Here is a 5,333-nt window from a genome sequence, read left to right as displayed (position 1 = left end):
AACACGTCTTGTCCTGACCACAACCCCGTTCGAAAAGGGCACGAATCCCGATCGAGGCTCCCTCTGCCCTTTTCCCCCTTCCGGTCAGCCTCCCCAGACACTGACGTCATACCACAATAACTTGTCCTGTAATTTTCCAGGTTTATAATCTTAAGAATATTATTTCTCTTGCTTGCATTTTTCCATGTAATCCATGTTTTTTTCCAGGCTATGCTATTATACTAGTTAACAATGTATCAAATGTGTCAATTAGCAGTGTCGTTGATAATTTTTTCCTTACCTCAATGATGCCAGTGACATATATAAAAGTTCTCTTATAGAACTATATTCATAAAAAAATATAGAACTGCATTATCAACCTCAAATTTCAGAAACTAACTTTTTTCTTTTAAAACTTCATTGCATGAGATTGACACCATGAAATTCCTCGAATTGAGCTTTATCATTTAAGCTTAATTAAAATATAGTTTGTTTTTAACATGAAAAAGTTAATTATACTTAAATTCAATTTTTTGCCTTACTTATATTTTTTTTTCATGATATTTTACCTCACAACTTTTTTGATACAAATTTTTGTTGCATGGGACCAAAACTATAAAATCCTTCATGCTTTCTTCTATCATTGAAGCTAAGATAAATATATTTTGCTTTTAAAATAAAAAAGTTTAGATCTAAACTTGATTGGTGGCATTATTTACTCTATGATGTTATAAATTTTGATGTAGACTTTTTCTCCTGGATCAAACCTCAATTTTTTTTTTAATGCCAAAATGTAGCTAGGGACCAGCCCTCTTCAAAACTATTAACAATTTTCAGTTTGGTTAAGAACTGAATTAGCGACAAGCTCTGAAAGATGCTGCGTGTGAGTAAATTGCGGCCTTAAGAATATTATTCAACGAATGTATTTACAAAGGCCACTGGCCAGGTGATGGCCTGCTTCACCATTGTAAAAAGTACTACACAGTTTTCAGATGATTTTGGAAGATATGCAGAAGATGGCTTAGGGGTCGGTGATAGTTGTATTATTTATGTAGAGATATATGTTGCATCTCCAGCAAGTGCATTTAAAAGTATCTGGTTGCATATGCCTGAGTGTAATTGAATTTCTAACTAGAAGGTTACCAAGTTTCTTATCTTTCTTCCAGGCAAGATGTGGTGTGGAAAAGATCAGAGTGATTATGAGGTTAGTGAGTACAGTTTGGAAGTAGCAGATAAGTGTGTAGTGTAATGGGAAGACGGACAGGTGGAAGGAAGGAAAAAGTGGAATCCAGTGTGCATAGAAAGGGCAGCATGGTTAATGGCCTTGACACAGTAGAGTGAAGAGTCACAAGTGGTTGAGAGTACCGTTAATTCTGGAAAAAAGGTCGCATTCCATCACAATAAGATTTGAAATCTGAATCGATGTTATAGAGTTGACAAAGAGTAATTGAAAGAATGATATGGTGGGGTTGGCATCCTTTGAGTAAGACAAGGAATAGCGGAGATAGGGGTGAAAATCAGTAGGCTTGTAGTGCATATAAGTGAATGGGTAGATATTGTTGAAGGTAGTGATGTTGAGTAAGCTAATTGTATTATTGGATATGATGAAATGAATTCCAAGGGGATGTGAGAGTTAATAAAAAGATGATAATTGATAAATACATTTTTCTGAAACACTATTTACTCTCCTTGTCTAAGTAATCCCCAACTTCTTGAACCTTTGAAATTCTTATTACTTGAAGATAGAAATGAAAATGAAACAGGGTTTCAAATATATTACAAATGTGACCAAGCAGGAAAGATAACATACACTAACACTGCAAACTGTAATATAAGGTCATTTAATAAGGTGATAATTTGACAAACTTCCGAGGAAAGTGGTAGACTGTCAAATCCACTTAAGACTGTTGTCGAAAAATCTTGAATTAAAGTTTCTTGAAGACAATGTTTTGCCAATTAAATGTTTGTTAGTAAAGAACGAAGATTAATAGTAAAGAACAATTTGAATTTAGAACGATACAATAACAAGAGTAGTATGAATTGAAACACATTACAAAGAGACAAAACGAAAATATAGAAAACAAAGGTTTGAATGATAAGGCAACTGGATCAATTGCTAGATGGAAATGTTTAGCTGATTAGCACATATTTTGTCTATTAAGACCTGCTGGACATGGAAACCAGTATCAAGTTTTATGCAATCTTTAAGGGAGCCAGCATATCAGGTTAAGATTATAACATAATATTTAAAGAATTTGATCTGAAAGTTGACATTTGTGACTTTGTGGGAATTTGTAAAGATTTCTTACTTTTCCCAATACAAGATATGAAAAATTAGGGACAAGTTATTTACATATATATATATATATATATATATGTAAATGATTATCATTACCAGCAAAACAAACTCATATTAATTAACTCTTAACATCCTGCTTGAATCTGTCTGTCAATCTTACAGTGCCTGAAACTGCACGAGTCGAATCATTCTTGTTTACATTTGTTTCAAAGGAAAGAGAAAATTTTAACGCCTTTCACTATCATTTATTTGCATTTTGCAACCTTTGCTGAATTTTTTCCGTTTTACTTTGTTTTTTTCTTTAAATGGAAACTTCAGAGAATGATCACCAATCATTCTTAAGTGATAGAGCTTATTTGGTAATTTATTCAATGAATTAATGGTGACAAATGCACGGTGCCAAGTGGGCCACTTTTGGTAAGTAGAACTAGTGATGTGAGATGATAACCAGAGAGATATATCTATATTTTCTATGCACACTTTATGTCTGTCTTTGATCAGTCCGATCCTTCAAGTGATTTGGACGAAATATTACCTGAAGAATAGCAACACCGAAACTTTTGCAAAAATTGTTGGTCCAAAAATATCTTTAGAACTTAAAGCTGGGTATTATTTTATCTGTTTTTTTTTTTGTATGAAATTTTCATTGGTACAATAATTCAGTAATTATGCTGAACAAAAAGGAAGCTTGCACATGTGTTGATGAAATACATGCATACCGGAGAATCAGAGTAACAGCTTACATGGAAATTTCCTAATGAATAAGCTGCAAAAAAAAAATCAAGAAAAGGTATTTTGTTTGTGGTTTTTGAATGCCCATGTCTACTAATATTTATTACCAACATCTTTCTTTTCCTCATCGTTTTTTTTTTCTTCATTTTTAGAGTAGCTTTTAGTCATGTAATTAACAATGCTGCACATTATTTGTAACACAAATGACTATTTACAATAAAAATTAAAATTCTTTTCTGCAATACTGCTAATTTTCTCACTAACCTGACAAGTAAAGACACCATAAACATTTGAAAAATCAAACCCATTTTTTTTAGATATTTTCTGCTCAATCATTACAAGGCTAAGCTTTTGATACTTAAGTTCCATGCATGTGTAGCATTAGAGATGAGTGATTATGTTCATAAGAATTCAGGGACAAAATGAATGATGTACAGTTGCATGCATTAGACTTAGTTTCACAAATTTAGTAACATACATTAGAACTCTAACACTGAAAAATATTACATCAGAGAAAAGTGATGAGACTTTCTTTTTGGTGAATTTAAAAATAGATATTAGATGAGAGCATACAAAGAGTAGGATATCAGTTAATGTTATATAGAACACACAAATTGTGCGATTAAAATTATGAAAAAGAGTACTACTCTATTCATCATCATTCTTTAATGTGCACCTTTCATGTTAATAAGTTAAACGGTTTGACAGGATCCAATGAACAAGAGGGCTAAACTGAGCTCCAGTATCTGCTTTGGCATGGTTTTTACAGCTGAATATCCTTCCTAATGTCAACCACTTTACAGTATCTACTGAGTGCTTTTCCTGTGGTACTGGCGCTAGTGAAATCACCATTAATAACATAAAATAAGAATTTTAGAAACAAAAGTTTTGCACATCCTTTGGACATCATAATTGTTCGAACATTTACTTTTCCATGCATGCATGGGTCAGGCAAGACATAGCTGAAGCAGAAATTTTTACAGCTATATGCCTGCCCTAATGCAAGGCAAGGTAACAATTTCCCAATCTATTGACAATAAACAGCCCAGACATACTTTCATAGAAGACTGTAAACAAACAATACTGTTTGTATGAATGGTGAAGCTTTTGGTTGCTACCAGAGCACACGTATCTAGGTGAAGGACAATAGGTATTCAGTCATCAATGTGTGTGTGTGTGTGTGTGTGTGTATGATATACACACAACTGGCTTCTTCCAATATCTGCCAATCAGTCGATCAATTTCACTCACAAGGCAATAGTCAACCCATGGCTAAAATGGAGAACACCATTGACAGTGTCCATGCAGTGACACCAAACCCATAACTGCATAACTACCCTCCAGCTAAAAACATCAAGACAAATTTCTTTCCCTATGTTTCATGAAAACTTAATTTCAGTGAACAGTATTCTATATCTGGATCTCAACAAATTGTTTTGAGAATTTATTGTATCAAACCTCCCAACTGAAGATCTTAAGAGAAATAATCCATGCTTTTGTTGTTGAGTGTCACTTAAAAAATGCCAGACCATTCTCTATCCATACCAGAAGTCTATGTTATCCTTCAACTACAAAACTGTGCTATAAATTCTTGAAGTTTCTTCATTTCATTTAACATACCACTATTTCATTACTATAACTGGCATAACAGAACTGACAAAAGCTTATTTTTGTACACATGAAAAAATTCATTTGCTGTTAGCTAAATGAACTTCCTCAAGCATCTACAAATAACACAGCCTACATTCATTTCAACTAATGTAGCCTGTATAAAAAAATTGTCTTTCAAAAGCTGATTTCAAAGTGTGCATTGAGTCAAGATATTTATTATCTTGAGACAGTACGTACAATATCAATCTGTAATCAAGCCTATTTATTAGTCATCAAATAAGACAAAATTATAAACAATTGTTTTTATAAGATTAAACAAAGCCAGTCTTTAGAGATTCAGCAAGGTAAGTAAAAGAATGTAAAGTTTAGAGAAGCATTTAAAACCGATCATTTTAGGTCAATAATAATAATACTAAATTCTTGACATAGGGTTCATCTGCTGAGTAGTGAGTTGTGATTTGGCTGCTTAAAATATTTGAGCAGCAATCACTTGTCTAAACTCTAAACCACAAATACACACACATCAGATAATGGTAGAACCTCTATATGGTTGTTCAGCCTGGTAAAAACAGCAACCACATCCTCAAACTAAACCCTGCTGTCTGAAAAGAAAAAAAGTGAAGGATACATTGGTTAAAATAGTCCAGAGTATACTAAGACATTATATATACATACATATATATATATATATATATATATATATATATATATA

The 5,333-nt window shown here is 32.7% G+C and overlaps 1 long non-coding RNA gene across 1 annotated transcript in view; it reads right to left on the bottom strand.

Moving 5' to 3' along the window:
- Nucleotides 1-4,866: 4,866 nt before the first annotated feature.
- The window catches only part of LOC106881404 (uncharacterized), a 9,518-nt gene continuing 9,051 nt past the window's right edge, over nt 4,867-5,333 (bottom strand). Inside the window, exon 2 of the long non-coding RNA XR_001410849.2 lies at nt 4,867-5,223. This is a non-coding gene — a long non-coding RNA (uncharacterized LOC106881404). The remainder of the gene's footprint in view (nt 5,224-5,333) is intronic.

This window comes from Octopus bimaculoides, chromosome 14, assembly GCF_001194135.2.
Source record: "Octopus bimaculoides isolate UCB-OBI-ISO-001 chromosome 14, ASM119413v2, whole genome shotgun sequence".
Taxonomy (NCBI): Eukaryota; Metazoa; Mollusca; class Cephalopoda; order Octopoda; family Octopodidae; genus Octopus; species Octopus bimaculoides.
Note: the sequence above shows the minus strand (reverse complement) of the source record. Positions and strands in the feature narration are given on the sequence as shown.